General features: G+C 42.5%; 2 long non-coding RNA genes across 3 annotated transcripts in view; both read left to right on the forward strand.

Moving 5' to 3' along the window:
• LOC139190340 (uncharacterized) overlaps window positions 1-6,812 on the forward strand; it is a 75,542-nt gene extending 68,730 nt beyond the window's left edge. Inside the window, exons 4-5 of one of the 2 annotated variants that reach the window (XR_011574491.1) lie at window positions 6,135-6,232; window positions 6,408-6,812. This is a non-coding gene — a long non-coding RNA (uncharacterized lncRNA). The remainder of the gene's footprint in view (window positions 1-6,134; window positions 6,233-6,407) is intronic. The other variant, XR_011574492.1, reaches the window with a different exon arrangement.
• A 12,902-nt stretch (window positions 6,813-19,714) lies between these two features.
• On the forward strand, window positions 19,715-22,530 carry LOC139190342 (uncharacterized). The gene is made up of 5 exons (XR_011574494.1): window positions 19,715-20,116; window positions 20,200-20,359; window positions 20,465-20,533; window positions 21,232-21,290; window positions 22,283-22,530. It is a non-coding gene; the product is annotated as an uncharacterized lncRNA (long non-coding RNA).
• The last annotated feature ends 79 nt before the right edge of the window (window positions 22,531-22,609 follow it).

The raw sequence follows: 22,609 nt of genomic DNA on the forward strand, positions 1-22,609 counted from the left end.
TCTTAGCCTTCTTAGGCTTGGTTCTTTTGCCTCCTCCTAGAATGAGGGGAGGAGTCCCCTTTTATAGAATAAGGGGCTCCTCCTCTTTTACAAAGTATGGGCTTTAGTGTGAGGCCCAAATACAAGGCCCAAGGCCCAAATATACGAGGCCCTAAATATGGTATAAACAGTAGTCCCCCAAGTCTTCAGTCAAGAGAGTCTTTTGGCTGGAGACTTGAAATTCAGTCCATGTGTGGGCCGAAGTAACTAAATATCGTCTAGAACTGATGCTTGATATGAGGCGGTGCCCAATCTGAAATGATGCTCAACTAGAAGTAGCACATGTTGTGAGGCCGCTTTGCTTGTAGCTTATGTTGCCTTGGTTGGCTTGGCTTGTGGCGTTTGAAGGTGAGGGAGTCCCTTTTATAAAATAAGGGTTCGCTCCTTAATACATAAGTAATGGGTTAGAGTCCCCCAAGTATTTTTCATGAGGCCCAGTTGAGGCCCAATATATGGTACATAATGTAGTCCCCCAAGTCTTCGGTCAATAGAGTCTGTTGGCTGAAGACTTCAAATTGAATCCATGTATGGGCCGAAGTGGCGGTTGTTCGGATGTGGTATTTGTATACCCTGCACTGAAGCTTTGTAAGTGAAGCTTTGCAAGTGAAGCTTTGAAGCTAGAGCTCTGTAAATGAAGCTTTCGAAACTGGAGCTTTTGTAAATGAAGCTTTTAAATCTAGAGCTCTGTAAATGAAGTCTTTGAAGCTAGAGCTCTGTAAATGAAGTCTTTGAAGCTAGAGCTCTGTAAATGAAGCTTTTAAAGCTAGAGCTTTTGTAAATGAAGCTTTTGAAGCTAGGGCTCTGTAAATGAATCTTTTGAAGCTGTTTGACATGAGTGATGCTCATGAATGTTTATGTTGATTGACATGAGTGATGCTCATGGATGTTGTCATGAGTGATGCTCATGAATGTTAACATGAGTGATGCTCATGAATGTTGTCATGAATGATGGTCATGAATGTTTATGTATGATTGTCATGAGTGATGCTCATGAATGTTTATGTATGAATGACATGAGTAGTGCTCATGTATAATTTGGAGTACTGGGCGTACTTTTGATCGTCTGGTTGGAGCTATTTTGGGCTTATGGGTTTTCGCCCTCTACACAACATTCCAGCCCATTTACTTTGGGCTTGTCGTTGTTCTTCTTTTTTTTTTTTTTTTTTTTTTTTTTTTTTTTTTTTTTTTTTACCCTCTGATGGGGTTTATACAGATGTGTCCGAAAGATAAGGAAAATAAATTACATCATTCTGGTGGGGTGCTTATTCCATGCTTTTGCAGTGTTTTTCTGCTGCACTCTCTTTGGTTCTTTATCTGGCAGACATAAGGAATCATAATAATAGGAAGATCTTTTGCTTTTCTTCTTTTCTCTTTTCATTTTCTGCTTTTCCTTTTGCTTTCTCCTTTTCTGCTTTCCGAAATATTCTCCCAACAACATGATCTTTTTCTTTTCTGTTCCTTTCTTTGATCTCTCCACCTCCAGACACACTCACTTGCTTTTGTTTTTACTTTCCCTTTTCTTTCTCTTTTCTTTTTGCTTTGTCCGCCACTGCCTTTCTCTTTCAGCCTGGTTTCTGCTGTTTGAACACAAGCTGGTGTACTCCAGCTGTAAAAAATGTAAATAACGTAAAGAACGTGGCCTCCCACTCCATGTCTTTGTCTTCAGAAACCCCACCTCAATGACCATTTGCTATTCTTTATCTCTCCACTCATTCTCTGTCCTTGATCCGTAAGGCCAAGTGGTGTGTAATGCTGGCTCCTGCGCTGTCTCCACTCCTTCTTTGTTCTTGACAGCAACTTTAGTCCCATCACTGAGAAGGAGATTTCTTGCAGATGTTTCTAGAATCTCTCTACCAGGCGGTTTCTCTCCTTCATAAAAAACAATGGGATCCAGCGCATAAAACAATAGTATTCGCACAAGCTTGCTCTATTTTCAACATCATCATTCTTGCTAGTTATGGATGCAATGAAATGCCCACAAGCTTCTTAGCTGTTTCCCTTGTCCGAGTTGACTGCGAGACTAAGAGAGTTGACAGCGGAGGGAGAGAGAGAGTTCAGACTTCAGATGCTCTAGTTCTTTCTCCTCCCGTCTATCCAGCAAGTTGACTTGGTGAATAACAACCTGACAGGTGTCGAGATCCCGGAGCGCAATGGCGGTGGAGAGCTCGTCGCCCTTGATTTGGGTTTTAACAAAATCGAAGGTTACGTGCCAGTAAATTTTGGGAGCACTATTCTCACAAATCTGCAACAATATATCGCAACTGATATCTCCTTCTGCCGCTGCGACCCCGCCTCTATGATCTCCACCTGCACCGGAATTCTGCCTTCCTCTACCAACGCCGTGCAGGCCTCCAATACCGATACGGGGACGCTCAGCGCGTACGCTGACTTGTTCACCATGTTCGAAACGAAGTCCGTCATCGATTCCACTAGCAACTTCCTGATTCCCGATTGCATGGCTCCTAATCTTGTTCTGTTTGACTGAACAGATCGAGTACAGATCCGTCGACGTGTCCTTCTTCCCGAACGTGAAGGTGCCACGGACCTAAGGATAGAGTCGATCACATCCTTGTTCTCTAATCTTGCGCTTCAGAAGATGCCACTGACCTAAGGATGGAGTTGATTGCGTCCGCGTCGGAGGCCGAGTCGACTTGGTCCGAGTCAGACTCGTTATCGGGAAAACCAGCGGCGGACGACTCGTCGTCTTGGAGGAAGTGGTGGACGAGCTCGGAGAGGCAGGGGGCGTCGGGATTGGTCAGTTTTGTGGTTGCCGAGTCGAACCTTTGGCCCTCCACCTCCGACCACAATGATATAATCGCCATAGCAGAGGACTTTGAAGAGGAGTTTGGTGGTTGCAGCAAAACTCATGGTTTCGAATTGATGTGGCATAGTTTCGTACAGAAATTGTATTCCTGATATGATTCGTGCAGGAACACCTTCCTCGCGATGCTCTTGCAGATCAGAGTGGCCTGATCGAACAAGGAGTCGATTGAAGGGTTTGCCAGTTGCGGGTTTGGGCTCGCATTTGGGTTCGGGTTGAGACGGTGGGGTGGTCTGTGCAGGTTTGCCGAACTTCTAGAGGGCCGAGAAGAGTCGGGGGATTTGATCATACGGCTTGTGATGATTGGGCACAAACTGCGTTGTCTTCCGCTGTCTATGGAGGAGACAATGAAGCGACGGTTGAGATCATACCACTTGGCGCATTCGTGGAACCAGCTGTTGCTGTGGTAGTGGTAGACATGGGTGGCGGGTTTGGCGAAATTTGTCGATAATCGCCAGCCTGAGAGATGGAAGACTGAAAGTTGCAAGTTCTTGGTTTCTGCAGATTTTGTAGGTTTTGCAGATTCACGGCGGAAATGAAAAAAATGAAAGAGAACCGACATAGCTTTTCGTGTCGTTTCCCACAGACGGCGCCAAATGTTGAGGGTGCCTTTTCGAATGCGAGAAAGGGTTGAGCATTTTTGCAGGTTTGCCTGTCCGTTGAGGAGGGAGGTCAATGTATATAGGGATTTCCCAATAACAAGTAGTAATGCTATTCCTTTACCCTTCTTGGTCACAGCAATGTAGTGGGAGCTGCCAGCTTCACGTGTTTTAATTTTGTCAGAGCACTTTGAAAAAGTGGTATGTGGTATCTGGAAAGCTGATGTTACGTGTGAAGATTACAGACAAGCTTTATCTAAGGAAATCTGGCTCTCGAAGTTCTGAGAGTTGTGCCTCTTCGGTTTTCGAACAAGCAATCCCGTCGAGGATCTGACTCTCGAGATTCGGAAAGCGGTGCTACTCCGGTTTTTGAGAAAGTAATTATGTTGGGAGTCTTTTCTCGAATGTGAGTAAAGGTTGGACGTTCTTGCCAACCTGTCCTGCCGCAAAACACGGAGGTCGACACACATAGGGACTTTCCAGTTGTCAAGCAGTGGTGCTGTTCCTTTACCCTTATGGGTAATAGTAGGGTAGCTGGAACTTCGAAATTCTCGTGCCTAAACTTTGTCAGAGATCTTTGACAAAGTTATATGTGGTACCCAAGGAGTTGATGGTGCATATGGAGAGCGGTGATTGATCAGTAAGATTCAAGTGCTTTCTACTTCACCAGAAATCTTCGACAGAGTGCCCGTAATTTCCGCAAAGCTGATTGTGCATGTGACAGGTGCTGACGAGGCTGAAAAAGCAGGTGCTTCTTCGATTTCTGAGATCGGCCCTCGTGGTCTCTGAGCAGCCCAGCTTTTGAGAAAGCAAACGCCTCTTCGATTTCTGAGATCGGCCCTCGTGGTCTCTGAGCAGTCCAGCTTTTGAGAAAGCAAATGCCTCTTCGATTTCTGAAGCTCCGTCGAGTGCAGATTTTTATAGAGGCTGGCATTAAGTTCCACAGCACACTTGAATCTCTACCAGTAGAAGCTCATTTCTTGCACTTCTAAGATCTTGATTTGTCTGACCTCTTCCCTCTTCAACACATTTGAAAATGTCTGGACCCTCCGACCGTCGTTTTGACTTGAACCTTGGAGAAGAGACAGCCACGCCTTCTCCAGACAACATATGGCGCCCATCCTTCATATCCCCTACTGGTCCTCTTACCGTTGGGGATTCTGTGATGAAGAATGATATGACCGCTGCAGTGGTGGCCAGGAACCTTCTCACTCCCAAAGATAACAGACTACTTTCCAAACGGTCTGATGAGTTGGCTGTTAAGGACTCTTTGGCTCTTAGTGTTCAGTGTGCAGGTTCTGTGTCTAATATGGCCCAACGCCTATTTGCTAGAACCCGCCAAGTTGAATCATTGGCTGCTGAAGTGATGAGTCTCAAACAGGAGATTAGAGGGCTCAAGCATGAGAATAAGCAGTTGCACCGGCTCGCCCATGACTATGCTACAAACATGAAGAGGAAGCTTGACCAGATGAAGGAATCTGATGGTAAGGTTTTACTTGATCATCAGCGGTTTGTGGGTTTGTTCCAAAGGCATTTATTGCCTTCGTCCTCTGGGGCTGTACCTGGTAATGAAGCTTCAAATGATGAACCTCCAATGCCTCCTCCTTCTAGGGTTTTGTCAAGTACTGAGGCTCCGGATAACCACCCTCCGGTGCTTTCTCTTTCTGGGGCTCTACCGACTGCTGAGACTTCCCCTAAGCAACCTTTGTGAAGGCTCCCTTTTGTTTGTTTATTTTGACTCATGTATATGTACATATTTGTGGCTTATCGAAAATATTAATAAATAAGCTTTGCTTCATTTCAACATATTGTGTTAAATACACCAAAGCCTTCTTCATAAAGTTCTTTGAATTTTTGCTTTTGTTGAAACCTGTATTGTTGAAGCTTTGTGAGTGAAGCATGTAGTTTGAGGTAGTGTTCCCTTAATTTCCCGAGTGAGGAAAACTTCTCGGTTGGAGACTTGAAAAATCCAAGTCACTGAGTGGTTGTGAGACTGCCGAGTATCAAGGTGCGGTAGCATATGGTGGGAGTCCCCCAAGTCTTCAGGCGAAGAGAGTTGCCGAATGAGGTGTCTCGCGTGTTACTAATTTGTCAAAGTAACGAATTCTTATTTCGATGTCACACATTCGTATATGCTTTATCTAAAAATATTTCCAACTTTTGTGTGTTTGATGCTGCATGCTATTGACTAGACAAGATCAAGTGCAATTAGTGGCTTTTTTCTCTTTTTCATCTTTTCTTTGGTGGAATTGCTTTTCGTTTCCACTAATCAGCCTGAGTGGATGCAAGATAACACCTTTCTCTATAGCTCAGATTGCAAAGTCGTCTTCATGAAAGTTTTTCCTTATCTTGTGAACTACAACATATCCAAATTTGAGATCCATCGGAGTAGTACAACTTCAGAAATTCAAGTATGATGAGTAACTGTTCATCAATGTTCTGTTAATCCGTCAGACTTGTTGTGAGCTTCGAAACTCCATTTTCTCTTGTTCAGATCAACATACTTTCTTCATCGAAGTTGTTCCTTAACTTGTGAACTACAACATATCCAAATTTGAGGTCCCTCGGAGCAGTATAACTCCAGAAATCCAGGTATGATGAGTGACTGTTTATCATTTGTCTGTCAACCCGTCAGATTTGTTGTGAGCTTTGAAACTCTATTTTCTCTTGCTCAGATCAGCATGCTTTCTTCATTGAAGTTGTTCCTCAGCTTGTGAACTAGAACATATCCAAATTTGAGATCCCTCGGAGCAGTATAACTCCAGAAATCCAGGTATGATGAATGACGGGTTATTATTTTTCTGTCAACCCGTCAGATTTGTTGTGAGCTTCGAAACTCCATTTTCTCTTGTTCAGATCGGTATGCTTTCTTCATGGCCGTTGTTCCTCATCGACTCTTTCATAACATATCAAAAATTCAGGATGAACTAACGGTTAAATATTTCCAGATCTTCGAAACATCACAACAGCTTCGAAATCTGCAAGAAGCCGACTATCATGTTTGGAGCTTCAACACTTTAATTTCCGTCGCTCAAACAGAAATGGTTCCTTCTTGAAAGTTGTTCATATGCTCAAGAACTATAGGGTGTCCAAAATTCAGCTCCATTGGAGAAGAGCAGAGGTTGCAGAAATTTGATAGATGAAAGGAGGCGGAAGAGGGAGAGAGAGAAAAAGTCTCTTGGGTTGGATTTCTATTTTGGGGCAGATTCCAATTTTTGTAGCACCTTCATTATTGATGAATTGCTTGTACTTTTGTCCATTATGAAACTTGGGACTTTGGCTTGTTGTTGGATCTATTATAATATGTTTGGGAACATATATAAGTGAATAAATAAGAAGGAAAATTTTGGGCCCTTGTGGGTGTAAAACAAAAAATGTTTATGTTTACCCAAGTGTTTTTGTACAAGTTCAAGGGCATCTTGGGTTTTGTGAACAAAATTTGTTTATTTGGAGCAAGGTTTTGTGTTGAAGCTTTGTAGGTGAAGCTTTGGTGTTGAAGCTTTCTAGGTGAAGCTTTGATGGTGAAGCTTTGTAGATGAAGCTTTGTAGATGAAGTCTTCTAGGTGAAGCTTTGATGGTGAAGCTTTGATGGTGAAAGTATGTAGAGGGAGCTTTCTAGGTGAAGCTTTTTTAGGTGAAGCTGTGTAGGTGAAGCTTTTTTAAATGAAGCTTTTCGGGTGAAGTTTTTTGGGTGAAGCTTTGTGGGTGAAGCTTTGGAGGTGAAGCTTTTTGGGTGAAGCTTTTTAGGTGAAGCTTTGTGGGTGAAGCTTTGGAGGTGAAGCTTTTCGGGTGAAGCTTTTTGGATGAAGCTGTTTTTTTTTTTTTTTTTTTTTTTTTTTTTTTTTGGCGCTTGACACGGTCTTCATTTGCTTGTTTTGTAGTGACTGTGGAAGACGGATTGCTTTCTGATTGAGAAGGGTTCCGGCATCGCTTGCTATGAATGTAAAAGAGTGAGGGCTGAGTTGGCTAAATTACCTCTTTATTGAATTCATTGCCAAATGGCCTTCATTACATAGGATGCCGAACGGCTATAGCTCAACACTTGTACATCGTGAGTCTATTTGTAGTAGTACTTCAAGTGATCAGCGTTCCATGGATGGCCAAGGGTCTTGCCATCGGAGCTTCTAAGTGTGTAAGAGCCAGGGCGACTGATGCCAATGACTTCATACGGTCCATCCCAGTTTGGACTAAGTGTGCCTTCACTCGGGACTCTGTCGCAGAGTAATCTTTTCTTTAAGACCCAGTCTCCTATTTTGAAAGAACGAGGCTTGACCCTAGAGTCATAATAGTTGGAGATGCGCTGCTTGTAGGCGACATTCCTCAAGTGAGCTTGGTAGCGTGTGACTCAACGAAAATTGAAATGAGTTGGAAAAGTCATCGAATAGGACACGTGTCAACATTTGGCAGAAACGACTTATTTCATCTGGAATATTATATTCAAAATTAGGCCTTGGAAATTTCTATAAATACAAGCCTATTTCATTCATTTAAGAGAACCATTTTCATATTACACCTTGAAGCTCTGAAGCTCTGAAACCCCGAAGCTCTCAAGCATCTAGGTTCCCGAAGAATCAAGAAAGCCTTCTTCGTTCTTCGTTCATCGTTCTTCCAAGATCAAGCCTCAACGGCCCTTTGGATCAACAATCATCCACCAATTCAAGATCAAGCCCCGACGGCCCTTGAAGAAAGTGTTCTTCGTTCATCGTTCTTCCAAGATCAAGCCCCGACGGCCCTTGGATCAACCATCCACCAATTCAAGATCAAGCCCCGACGGCCCTTGAAGAAAGCACCATCGTTCATCATCCGTTCATCCAAGATCAAGCCCCAACGGCCCTTGGGATCAACAAACGTCGACAAATCCACACACATCCAACCGTTCTTCAAGATTAAGCCCAAAAGTCCTTGAAGATCTGTTCATCACTGTTTCTTCAAGATCAAGCCCAAAAGCCCTTGAAGATCCGTTCATCACTGTTCTTCAAGATCAAGCCCAAACGCCCTTGAAGATCCGCTCATCATCGTTATTCAAGATCAAGCCTCAAACGGCCCTTGAACAAACATTCATCCTCAAGATCAAGCCCCAACGGCTCCTTGAAGATCCGCTCAAACCCACCTTCAAAGAACAAGCCCACGACCCTTTGAAGAAACTTCCAACTGTTCATCTAAGATCAAGCCTCGACGGCCCTTGGATCAACGAAACACCCACCAATCAACACCTTACGGAGATCGAATCAGAGGATCAAATTTGAGAGAGATTGTAACCCAAAACCATCATCAAACACAAATATTTGTTTGTGCACGTCGTTCTTGTCTCTTTCGTTTCAGGAATTTTCCGTGTTCACAGTCACATAGGGGGAAACTAATGTTTTTCATGTTAGTACTTTTTCATGTTTTCTTTGTTTTGCTCGAGGACTAGCAAAAGCTAAGTATGGGGGTATTTGATCGGATCATATTTATATATATTTTTACTTCAAATTCACTCGTCTTTTCTTAGTTAGTTCCTCATATTTTTGAGTTATTTACGTTATTTTTGTGTTTATAGGATTTGTTATGCAAAGAAAATAAAAATAGCACAAATGAGTTTTAAATAATAAACAAAAAAATCATGGACCGATATTTTCTGACATATATTTTGTATTTTGTTATATATTTTGTTGTGGTAGGTGGAGAATAAATTAAGAGGAGCAGCTGGTGGGAACGTGGTCAAGAAAAACCAAGAAAAGTGGGAATAACAGCTGCATTTGCAGCTAGTGGAAGGCTGCTTTGGTGGGTTGGTGAAACAAATAAGAAACAAAAAGAATAGAACCACTTGAATCGTGGTAGGTGGACAGGAATAAAAGAAGAAGAAGCAGAAGGCGCGGAAGGGGGGGAGCTGCCTTTGGCAGCTGATAGGAAAGAAAATAATAGAAGGCTGCCTTTGGGCAGCGTGAACCAGGAGGGGTGGACAGAGTGAGACGCGGGGCGAGAGGTGAGAGAAGGAGTGAGAGACAGGTGCCAGGTGAAAGCTGCCTTAGGCAGCGAGAAAAACAAAAACAAGCAGAAAAAGGCAGCGGGAGAGGAGAGGAACGCGGAGCGTGAAGGATAGGAAGCAAATGCTGCCTTGCGGCAGCAGGAACCAGAGCGTGCAGGAAAAGCAGAGGGCTGCCAGAAAGAAATAGAAGGACAGGGAGGTCAGAGAGAGAAAGGCTGCCTTTGCAGCCTTGAAAAAGATTAAAAAAAATCAGAAGAAGAAAGCAGCTTAGCTGCGGGGAGAAAACAGAGAAGCAAAGCTGCCTTTGGCAGCGTTGAGAAGGACAGGAGGTCAGAGGCATGGCAGCAAGGCAGAGGAGCAGTCGGCCCTTGCGCAGCGACTGGAAGAGCAAAACAGAAGCACTTATCTTTTGGTTAATTCTCTCCAAATCTTTTCAAACTTCTATTTTATTTCTGTTTTTTTAATAATGTGTAATTAAATTTATGTTGGCTAGAGGTTAATTCAAAACCATGAATATATTTGTAATATGAATTAATTACCTTCGGTTGTGATTTCATAAGTTGTGAATTCAATTTACTTATCCGTTCGTATAAAAACTGATTTGTGTATGTTGGTTGAGAGTGCACGCTTAATTTACATGCATGAATTTGATGCTAGAATATAAGTGAATTTCACCTAATCGTTATGAACTTATATTCACAAGTAGTAAAGGTTGCTAGTCACAATCACGTTAAGTAAATTCTTGGCATAAGTTTCATGCAAATCATAGTAACGAGTGCCTCGTCAATGCTTATGTTTTTCATAGAACTTAATGATTCTTGCTTGTATCTCTATTATGCAATTCATGTAGGGAACTTGTAGGGAATGTTTTGGGTTGTCGTATGCAATCATCCAACCCAATAACTTGTGGAAAAACTAAGGGTTAATTAGTGCAATTCACGGTTAATTTGGGGCGTTGAGATTTACAATTTATTGAAAGAACAACTGAAAATCATTTTGTATGCAAGTATAACATGTGTGGAGAAGAACCCTCTAGCTAGTCCGTCATTTATCATTTTACCTTAATTTTATGTTTTTGTCAATTATGTAATTTATTTAAGTTTAATTTACTTCTCGTCAAAACCAAACCCCCCCCATTATTAAATTATATTATTTAGTTAGTTTTCATTGTTGTTAGTCTTCTAATGCAATTTCCGTCCATTTCAGTTCCTAGTGTCTAATTTGATTGTTTTCATTATTTTGAGTCATTCTAAGTGTGTTTCGAGTTATTAGAGTTTTTAGCCTAGTTTTGTGTCCTTGAGTCTTGTTTAATATTTTTAAATTAATTTAGAATAGATTAGCAATCCCTCCTAATCCCCGGCCTAGAACGATACCCTACTTACATCCATACTACAATTGTCAAAAAGAGGGTTTAATTTGTGTGTCAAGTAATTTTTCGCATCACAATGTAGCTTGGAACTTGTGTTTACCTATTCTATCGTTTCAATAACCCTATCCCTAAACCTCATTACATCCAATAAAAGTCCTCTTGATTTAAGTTTTGCAATTATGACTGTGGAGAAGTGATCTTTATGCAAGCTTATGGTAGAAATTTCACATTTGATTCTTTGAGCGAAACACATTAAAACTAAACACATGTGTGATTGAGTGCATATCCCGTGAGATGGTCGCTAGTTTGCATATGATGATTTTAAAAATAAAAAACTTGAAATTGCATTAGCATGGCTATCTCACACACTACACTTCATGGATGATTCAAAGATTACTGCTAATATTTTAATAAGGAAGATGCACTTAGATTAGCTTGTTTGGTGCTAACTATGGTTCTTGATGATTTGTTTTCTTAAAGGAAATTCTATGAGGGTCACATAGGGGGAAGCTCATGTTTTTCTTGTTACTTCTTGTTCTTGTTTTCTTTGTTTTGCTCGAGGACTAGCAAAAGTTAAGTGTGGGGGTATTTGATCGGATCATATTTATATATATTTTTACTTCGAATTCACTCGTCTTTTCTGAGTTAGTTCCTTATATTTTTGAGCTATTTACGTTATTTTTGTGTTTGTAGGATTTGTTATGCAAAGAAAATAAAAATAGAACAAATGAAATTTTATGTAATAAATTCGTCAAAACTGTCTGTGTAGATCAGCTTTTAAATAAAATTAAAAAAAGAAAAATAATAATGATAAGTCATGATGATGTTTGAAACATCATCATGATTCATGTTTTGTAGAAGAAGAGAGACACGGCAGACAGCAAATAATGGGATGGAAGTAAAGCAAAAAGAAAGGAAGTGAGTGGAGAGAGTGGAGGGTGGTTTGAAAAGAAAATAATAAAATAGAAAAATAAGGCAAGGTCAGAGGTCAGGAGAACAGCAAGCATGAAAAAGGAAAGTCAGTGCGGGACAGAAAAAAAAAGAAGGACAGCAGAGAGAGAGGAGTGACGGGAGGAGAATAAAAGCTGCCTTTGGCAGCGTGAAAGGTAGATCAGGGGGGAACCAAGGTAGAGAAGACGTGCGGGAGAGAGGGAGCACAGAAGGCGCAGAAGGCAGAGAGATAGGAGAGACTGACGGAAGGCAAAGAAAGAAGGGACAGGCACGGCAGGGAGCAGAAGGAGAAAAGAAGAGGCTTCACTCCATTTTTCTTGGTTTTATCTTCTCAAACTCATGTTTAACTTTTGGTTTAATTTGAGAATAATGTGTAACTAAATTTATTTTGGCTAGAGGTTAATTCAAAGCCATGAATATATTTGTAATATGAATTGATTACCTTCAGTTGTGATTTCTGAGTTGTGATTTAATTTGCTTAACTGCTTGATTGATAACTTATTTTTGTATGTCGATTAAGAATGCATACTTAATTTACATGCATGAATTTGATGCTAGAATATAAGTGAATTTCACCTAATCGTTATGAACTTATATTCACAAGTAGTGAAGGTTGTTATCCACAATCGTGTTAAGTGAATTCTAGGCTGGATTAACATGCGTATTCCATAGTTATGAATGCCTAGTCAATGTTTATGATTTCCGTTGAACTTAATGATCTTTGTTGAATGTCTCTATCATGCGTATTCCATAGTTAGGGACTTTGATGAGGAATAATTTGGTTGTAATGCGTATTCCATTCAATCCAATGAATCTAGGGAAATCTAAGAGTTAATTTAAGCGGACCTAATTAACTTGGAACATTGTCATTCACAATTTATTGAAAGAACAACTGAAAATCAATTTAGGTTGCATATGTGTCATGTGTGGAGAAGAACCCTCTAGCTAGTCTGTCACCTATCCTTTCACCTTAATTTCATGCTTTTGTCAATTCTGTAATTTATTTAAGTGTAATTTACTTCTCATCAAAACCAAACCCCCCATTATTAAATTATACTATTTAGTTAGTTTTCATTGTTGTTAGTCTTTTAATTCAATTTCCGTCCATTTCAGTTCCTAGTGTCTAATTTGATTGTTTTCATTATTTTGAGTCATTCTAAGTGTGTTTCGAGTTATTAGAGTTTTTTTTAGCCTAGTTTCGTGTCCTTGAGTCTTGTTTAATATTTTTAAATTAATTTAGAATAGATTAGCAATCCCTCCTAATCCCCGGTCTAGAACGATACCCTACTTACATCTATACTACAATTGTCAAAAAGAGGGTTTAATTTGTGTGTTAACTTATTTTACGCATCAATGCCCTAACCTTTAGACTTGATAGACCAGTGGCAGGCATGCTACTTTTTTATAAGCAGACAAACTCGCGTAGCCTATGCAGCCATAGGTGTTGGTGTAGAACTTTGCAAAGTTGTTAGCCATAGAGTTGGTAGCCGGATGCCTTACTTACAGAAGCAGACAAGTCCGCGTAACCACTAGGCTGTTAACCTTGACTTTCTTCAATTCCGTAGGTTGCGTAGCAAGTATCACAACACTTTAGGACTTGGTGTAGGTTGTTCCGCGCTTGGCAGAGGTGAAGCTTATCGACTACGTTGCATGTCGGCAGTGGATAAAACTTCGTATATGCGCGCTAGCTTGTTTAACCTTTCATAAGAATGTGCGGTTGTATAAGTCTAGTGCGGCTTCACTGCTAGAAGGGCAAGCCGTAGGCAGTCTTGCGGAATCCGTAGGCTACCTTAGTGCACTCGGTAGCAGCTTTAGGATTCCAGGGCAGCCGTCCATCGGATGTACTGCGTAATGTGCCCTCTCCGTCTCTAGGGCCTGGTTCCCCACGGATTAGGCCAAGAGACCCAAAATCCTTCAGTTAGCTAAGCCTTGAAAAAGACCTTTGCGGCTACTTCTAGGAATCCCGGCGCAAGCCATCGTGCATCTAGTTATACTAGGGCAGCCAGGCTCATCCACGTCGGGATATTCGGAGTGTAAAGTTTATCCTCCTGTCTTGGAGAGCTGACCCATATGGGTGTCGGAAAATTGGTTTACCCTCTCGCACTGGAGAGCATGGTTGATCCCTCGGGGGGCGCAATTCCTGCGATGAGTCCCTAAGAAGGGCGCAGTCTTCTTTTGAAGTGCAAGAGTGATTAGTTGTTGTAAGCATGCAGCCAAGCCAAGTTGTGATTACTTCTAAATTCCTCATTGAAAAACGAGTGAAACGAACGAGAACTTTAGCTATAAGGTAGGAACTGCATAACAACTGGATAGTCCTCAGCTTGTGAGGTGGTGCCCGTCGAGCTTATTGAGTCTTCGGGTTTTGATGTAGCAGGAGGTCACACATGGTACTTCTTCAAATTGTAGGCCATCCATTTCTTTTCAATCTTTTTGCCGCTTCATGGTGGTGAGGGTGTAATTACTCTTGCCCCCTACTCTGCTGATCTTGTACGGACCTTCCCAGATGGGATCCATCTTTTTGGAGCCTTCTCTGCCGGCAGTGATGAAGGCTTTTCTGCGTCGTCGACATGCAAATGCCAGAAGTCTCCATCGGGTGGAGTAGGCGCAGCTAGAATGTGCTCGGCTACTTCTGAGGCATCGTTGGGCCGCTCTGTTGCGTCACCTAGGCTCGGTGTGAAGACGCAGTAGGGAGCTGTGAAGATGGGGCCATGTCATACGCAACAGGAGATGCTCAACTGCCGGTATTGGGCCACTCTAGAGTTGAATCATTGAGCAAGGGTTGGCTAGGGCCGTGTGATGCGCAGCAAGAAATGGTACTCAACTGCCGGTACATGTTACTCCTATGTAGAATCTTTTAGGGTGACGAGGACAAAACTTTCTTTCGAGTGTGTCCTTCCAGTGTTGCGTTCGTCAGAAAACTTTACATCCGCCAGGGTCTACGCCTTTATCGTCGCGCGTCTGGATTGGGTAGAATAGTACGTCATTAGGATGATTGCATGCGTTTGAAAGTAAAACTTGTGCTTCTGGGTTGCAACAACTATCCCCAAAGTTAGCTTTTGAATTTTTAATAACATCGAGGAGAGCTTTTGAACTGTAGAATACAGGTAGTCGGGCCCCCATCTCTTCTCGCATGATGGTAGAGCTTATTGCTACTTTAGATACCGTCAAACATGTGAATAAGTCCTCCGCTGCTTCTAGGGAGGTGATGTCGGGTACTTCTTCAAGTCCTTGAATGTGCATTGGCGAGCCTCATCCCAAAGTGCATACTTCTCTGCTAAAGCAAAAGAGTCTGCCAGAGTTAGATCTTCTTTCATGATCAATTTTCCGAATAGCGGGTGGTCTGCTGGAGGTCCTTTTTGGAAGGCTGCTCTAGCTATCGAGTCGTTGCATCCGACTATTTTTGCCTTCTCTACTTTGAACCTCCTCACATAGTCGCGAAGTGACTCCTTTGGGTTCTTCTTGACGTTGAACAAATGATCAGATTTCTTTTTGATCGAGCGATAGGATGAATATTCTTTGGTGAAAACCAAAGAAAGTTCGTAGAAATTCCGAATGGATTGTGGCGGCAGGGTGTAGAACCAATCTTGCACCTCGCCTTGTAGAGTGGTGGCGAATATCTTGCACATAAGCTCATCGTTGTTTCGATAAAGGATCATTGCGCTTCGGTAGCGCTTTAAGTGTCTCTCCGGGTCTTCATCCCTTTTGAAAGATGTGAAATGTGGCATGCTGAACTCTCGTGGAGGCTCTGCCTGCTCGATCTCGTCCGTGAAGGGTGACCTGCTTATGTTGGTCATGTTCCGTCGTAATGCCTCGTCGGTGACCTCGTTGCGTTGGAAATCATGCAATCGCTTGGTCAAGAGTCTCTCTACTTCTTCCTGAATTTGCCTTTGTTGGGGTAGCGGAGCTCTCGGCTGCCCCTAGCCATGACTTGCTGGTTTAGGCTGCTCTTCCATGTGTTTGGCTCGTCTACGCCGCAGATGCAGTGCATGTGGTGCGTTGCTAGCAGGCGAGCGAGTTCTTCACAGGCTGCTGGTTGAACTTGAGCTGGATTGAGTGACTGCTTCTCTCCGTCCGTCGTGCTGCCTACTCTGATGTAAGGTGGATGATGCTCCTTGTGGGCTTAGCTGCGAATGAACACTTTGTCCGGAAGGTTGCTCATGTTGACTATCGGAGTGTGACCCCAACCGTGAATGTATGCTCATCCGTGGGCCTAGTCGAGAGTACACGCTCCTCCGCGCGCTAAGACGGAAGTATACGCTATCTCGGGGACCCAATCGGGAATGTACACTGCCTGAACGTTCGGCTCATGGTTGGTCGAATGGCTGCTTGCCGGGACGCTGCTGGAAAGGTTCGTCTGCCCTTGTCCTACTTCGGGATACCTCGTCTGGGGCACGTTGGATCCCGATGCGTTGCAAAAGTTGATTCACCAAAGTTGTCTGTTGTGCAAGGGCGCTCGTCAACTCTATGACTTGTCGAGACAAGTGTTGTTCGCCATTTGGATTGGAAGAGCTTGGAAGGAATGCGCCTCCTTGGGCAGTGGAAATGTGGTAGACTCCGGGCGCGAGATTTGAATTGGGAAATGTCAAATCCGCGAAAAAATATGGTGAGAATGCCCCCGGCTCGATGGTAGGTCCGGATGGTTGAGATAGTCTTGGTTCGACTTGGGCTGCTTGGAAAGCCACTGGAGCATGATGGGCCGTGAGAGTGGGCTGCTCGTCGGGAGCAGGCTGGGTCACGAGAGCAGGCTGCTCGGCAGGAGCAGGTTGGGCCGTGAGAGTGGGCTGCTCGACGGAAGCAGGCTGGACCACGGGAGTGAGCTGCTCGTCGGGAGCAGGCTGGGTCACGAGAGCAGGCTGCTTGGCAGGAGCAGGCTGGGCCACAGGAGTGGGCTGCTCGACGGAAGCAGGCTGGACTACGGGAGTGGGCTGCTCGTCGAGAGCAGGCTGGGTCACGAGAGCAGGTTGCTTGGCAGGTGCAGGCTGGGCCACGGGAGTGGGCTGCTCGACGGAAGCAGGCTGGACCACGGGAGTGGGCTGCTCGTTGGGAGCAGGCTGGGTCACGAGAGCAGGCTGGGCTACGGGAGTGGGCTGCTCGATGGAAGCAGGCTGCTCAATGCGCGGTGCATGTGAATGCGAGGCTTGGGCTTGGGTCCATGTAAACTTGGATGGCACGGCTTGGGTCGTGGTCTTGATACCGTGAGCCTTGGATGGCACGGCTCGGGCCGTGGTGAAAGCTCCATGGACCTCGCCACGAATGGCTACCGAAGTAGCCACCGCGGTGGTTCCCATGGTGGCCGTGGTGAAGGCACCATGGACCTCGCCGTGGGTGGCTACCGAGGTAGCCACCGCGGTGGTTCCCATGGTGGAAACTCGTGGTGGTGATGCTACTCCCCTTATTGTCGCATTTTGCCTCACGGATCTCCGCACTCCCATTTCTTGAACACTAGAATTTTCACTTATGGAATTTTCTAAATTTCTAGCCATTATATTTTGCTTATACGTTTTATCAAAGAACCTTTGCAAATAAAAAATTCTAATAATAAGAACGTATGAAAAATATTCAAATGGACTAGAAAATAAAGAAAAAACCTTTTTTGTGCGAGAGTCTTCTACGAGTATGGATTTCAACTCTCAATGAAAGCACCAATTTGTGGATGCAAATTTCTTCCTCCTCGATCTTGGACGATTTTGCACCTACAAAACAATTAACACCTTAGGTTAAGGCCAACATCCTCACGCGCCCACGATGAATGGGGGGGGGGTTTGGCCGAAGAACCTCCGATGCCAAAGTTAGAATTTAGAGAGAAAGAGTGTTTAGAGAATTTTGGGATTTTTGCCAAAGTGTTGGAATTAGCTTTTTGGTGAGAATGGGAGTATATTTATAGGGATAGGAGGTGGCTAGGGTTTTTAGGTTTAATTTAGGTTTAATTAGCCAATTTATTTGGCTATTAAACATAAGATGAATGTTTTGGTGGTTTTTGAATTTATTGGGTAATAAAAAGGAAGAAATGGTGAAAAAGGTAGAAAAAAGTGATGGATTAGGTTTTGAAATGGGGATAGCCGGCCATGTGGTGTTTTAGGGTTGAATTGGATGTATTTTGTAGTTATTTGGATATAATGGATGGTTTAATTGACAATTAATGGGTTAATTAGGCAATAAACCCATTAATTAGCCAATTAACATAATTTAAAAGGAATGTGTTTGGGAATTACCTTGTAGAAAGGATTTGATGAGATGGACTTTGAATTGTTACCTATTTTGGGCACTTCTGTCTTGGTTGAAAGAGGGTTGCCCGCTGCTTGCGCGTAGGAACCTCGTTGTACTGCAAGGGTATTTTTGTCATTTTTGTCCAAAAATCCACGTGTCGCCCTGTGAATATTTTTGGCTCCACATACATGATAGGGTTTTTGCTAACATTTTTTTGGATTTTTGCTAACATTTTTTTGGAAGAACTTTTGATGAAATTACTACTGACATTCAAACAAGTGCAGGGATGCGTGTTATACCTTCAATATCGACAGATCGAGAACATGTGCCCACACACAAATTACACATAAAAGCTGAAGGGTTTCAGGTTTCCGCAGAGACAAGCGCGTGGTGTAGATCGGCTCGGATTTGCAACTATTGGGGATCCTCACACCGATAAAACGTCATGCATGTGTTAGATCTCGCTGTCTTTCACTCATACACATAAATCTGAAAATGAAACCACAAGATTTGAGCAGGGATTTACCTTCCTGAACATCAGCTTTTCCACTCATGTTGTCATGGTTGCGTTCGAGAAACACGGAGGTGTGTAGATAGCTAGGCTATTGGTTGCAGCACGGATGCAACATTTCGCGAGGATGAAGAAACAAAGAAGGAGGGATAAATGTGGGGGAAAGAGATATTTTTCATTTTACAGAGAAATGGGGTCTGAGAGGAAACTGAGAGAGGGCTGAAAAATAAAAAAATAAAATAAAATGGAATGGTTGTATGAAGAGGGATGAAAGCACACAGAGCTTCTCTTCCGTTTGTTTACTGAGAGAGACTGATCTTGCGTTTTTGAGACGCCATGAAGGAGAGAGAGCAGAGAAATGGGGTCTGAGAGAAATGAAAAAAAAAATGGGAGGAAGAAGGACTTGCTGTGAAATGGAGAGAGTAAAAGTATTGTCAGAATTTCTAAAGAGAGCTAGATGGGCACTTGGGGTTGATCTTAACCCTTGATTTGGAATCCTATGGAGCTACCCTTCCTGATGTATGACACGGGTGCGCATCATCAATTTTTTCTGCTTCCCTAGGACACGGTTTGAATTTACAAGGGGAGAGAGCCGTTTGGGCTCTGGGTTTGATGACTGACATGTACTGATGCCTGACGCCAATTTCCACTTGCATGCTAGCTGCATACCTTTCAAAGAAGGGCATCCAATGTTTTAAATTTTTGGTGCACGCCTATTGTGCACATGGGCTTGGCGCGTGGTCTGCCTGACTGACATCCTTTCCACTTGCATGCCAGCTGCATGCCTTTCAAGCAAAGGAATCCACAATTTGGCATGCCCTGCTGGTTTCGCATACAAGCCAGGTGTTCGTTGCTCTTTGATTTTTGTTTTGTTTGTTATTTTTTGTTATTTTATTTTATCATTATTTTTATTAATTTTTTATTTCTTTTTATAGTGTTGTCCACTAGAGTTTTTGGTGTTTTATTTTCTTGTTCTTTTAGTTTCTTTTATTCTAGTTTCCACACCTTGAGGACAAAGTGTGAAATAAGTTTGGGGGTGGGAAAGTAAATTTTAGTTTTTTTTATTATTGTGTCAGTTTAAAAATTTTCATTCTTGTTAAGTTAATATCCATAGATTATTTTAAACGTTAGAACAAATGGACATGGGGAAGGTTAATCCCACATTAGAGTCTTTGCTATTTATCGTTGCTTAGACACTAATTCATGAATTATACTTTGAACTTTGCACATCACACTAACATTGTCACAGCCCGTTCCAAATTATTATATTCGTGGCTGTGAATGAACGAAATTGCCCTTAAGAAATACTAAATTTGTGAAGCTCAGGTTGCTAATTATCTAGGTTCCTAAGTTTGAAAATAAAATGGAATTTAATAAGGATGGAACTTAGATTTTTAGGTTAAAATGTTAAAGTTTGGTGTTTGGAGATTGGAATAAGGACCACGTGGGATCCCCACATCCCTCAAAACCCTCCTCATTTCCCGTTCACTGTCTTTCTCTCTCCTCCTTCACGATTTCTCACTCTCTCTCTCTCTCTCCTTCGAACTCACACGGACCACCACCAAAACCACCCTAAATCTATACCAACGTCAAGTTTGAGACCACCATTGGAATCCTGAGGACTTCACGATCACGTTGGTATCCATTTCAGGTAAGTTTTACTTCGGAAAACCTAGATTCTAAACTCCCCATGAAAGTGTACTGTTCATGAGCTTTGAATTGGTTGATTTTTAGGACAATCCAAGCTCATAGTGAGCTTAGTGAGGTCCCAAGGAAGCTCGGAGTGCTTCGTTGGAAGTTTTTGGACGTAAGAACACGGAGATCGACAAGTTCAAAATTTGGCCGGAGCTTTCGAGGCGTTTTCCGGCGAATCTCCGGCGAGTTAGGAGTCGAGGTAGGTATCAATCTCTTCGTCTCGTCAAGTACTACAACTTTCCTTTTTGTTTCACTCAATTTCGTTGAGTATTGAAGAAGTTATACTCATTTGAAAAATACCCAGTTTCCGGCGACCTCCGAGGCTTTCGAGGCAGTTTCCGGCCAAACCACGGCGAACTAGGTGTTGTGCAAGGTACCATTCTCTTTGTCTCTTCAAGGGATACAACTTTCGTTTTTGAATCACTTGATTTCGTTGAGAAATGACAAAGTTATGGCAATTTGAAAAACTGTTCAGAAAACGGCCGCCGGAAAAACCAGTCCGGCGACCCAAGGAAGAAGAAGGTGCTACAGTAAAAATAAAAAATAAAAATAAAATTATTTTAAAAATATGTCGACGTCCGTGACGTCGAGTAGATCACTGTGGTATATTCATATACCTAAATTGAACACCGTATGAGAAAGTTATTGAAGATTGTTGGTTAGGTGTTCAAATAACGTTTTATAGTTTTCACATTTAGGTGAAAATGTGAATTGATGATCCGACCGTTGGATCATCACCAAACTTTGATACGTTATAGTACGTAATATTTGAGGATTATTGGAACTTACGGATTGGGAATCCGAGTTACGGATCTTCCGGAATTGGAATTGTAAGTCCATAATATAAAATGTTAACCGTCACTTAGTTTTGGAAATTGACGGAGATCCGACCGTTGGATGGTAATGAAATTTTAGGATGTTGTCCTAGAGATATATTGTGGACCTCTGGAAGTTATGGATTTAAAATCTGAGTGGCAGATCTTCCGGATCGAACTACGTAGTGACGTATTTTATATAAGTTAAATATTCTATCGATATGAATTCTGAGGTTGGATTTGATTACTATTCTAGGCGGCGATCGTCGTGACGCCTTGATGTGTGGTGCTAGGGAGTTGTTGGATGAACTCCAGGTGAGTGGGCAGTTTTGTTTTCCGTATATATATATATACTTAACGTTTTCCCAGAAATTGAAAATGCATGAAATTATGTTTAAAATGAAATGCATATGAGTTATGTGGAAAAACGGGAAGTGAAATACCATGCATAGAATTGATATGAAAAGTATATAGAAATGTGAGTTGAAATGCCATGCATGAATTAATATATGATGCATATGTATGAATTGGTGCGGTGGACGCACATGTAAGAATTGATTTATGATGCATATGTATGAATTGGTGCGGTGGACGCACAGGTAAGAATTGATTTATGATGCATATGTATGAAATGGTGCGGTGGACGCACAGATGAGTATTTAATTACTGTTATGATGATGATGATATATATTGAGCTCAAATCCTGCACCATGGTTTAGTGCTTATAGTATTCACCGCATCGCACGCTCGCCTTGGATCCAAGTAGATGCTAGTCGTACAGTCCACGCGGAGTGGGTACGACAGACCAGTCGCGAGAGTGTTAGTGAGATTCCGACTGGTGGGTGACCTTAGATTATGTGCACAGATGATTTATGAGAAGCACTAGAGCGTAACTTGTGTGCAGAAGGCCGGACGGGTCACAGAGGTGACTCCGGTAGAGTGATAATGATAGATTTTGAGCTCTAGGTTCAACCGTATAGGGCTATTAGAGGGCCTACGGTTGATTACTTTCTTGCACCTGATATGATTATGTTGATGCATTCATACCTTATTACTGTTGAGATGATGTGGCATGGCATAATTAATATGAGAAATGTTGAGATGACATGGCATGGCATGATTGATAAAGAGATAATGTTGAGATAGTAAAAATGAAGTTTTGAGAATATATATGTATATTTATATTTTACATTTCTGGGAAAGTATACAGGTTTTACGGAGAGGGGTTACAACGTTTTGAGAAATGTTTGGATTTGGAAAAGAATTGTTTTACTGACCCACTCAATTTTGGTTTTGCGCCCCTCCAGGTTCAGGAATCACAAAGGTGTGGTGACTACGAGGAATTCGACGGTGTTCTGACAGATTGGACAAAATTAGGACTCACCTTCGGGTGTATCAACTTATAAATTGTATAATTAAAGCTTCCGTACTGTGCAAATGGTTACGTCACTCTCACGTGACGGCCAGCATGCCCTCCTTCGGGACGGGGTGTGTCAAACATGGTTTGTGGGGAGTGAGATTGAAACACTTGCTTTTAGTCTAAGTTTATTTTTAATTTTTGTTTTAAGTTTAGTCAGTTATTATTGTGAAAAAAGTAATAATTGTCTCACCCGAGGTTTTGCCAAGTAACCGGG

Source organism: Malus domestica, chromosome 13 (assembly GCF_042453785.1).
Source record: "Malus domestica chromosome 13, GDT2T_hap1".
NCBI lineage: Eukaryota > Viridiplantae > Streptophyta > Magnoliopsida > Rosales > Rosaceae > Malus > Malus domestica.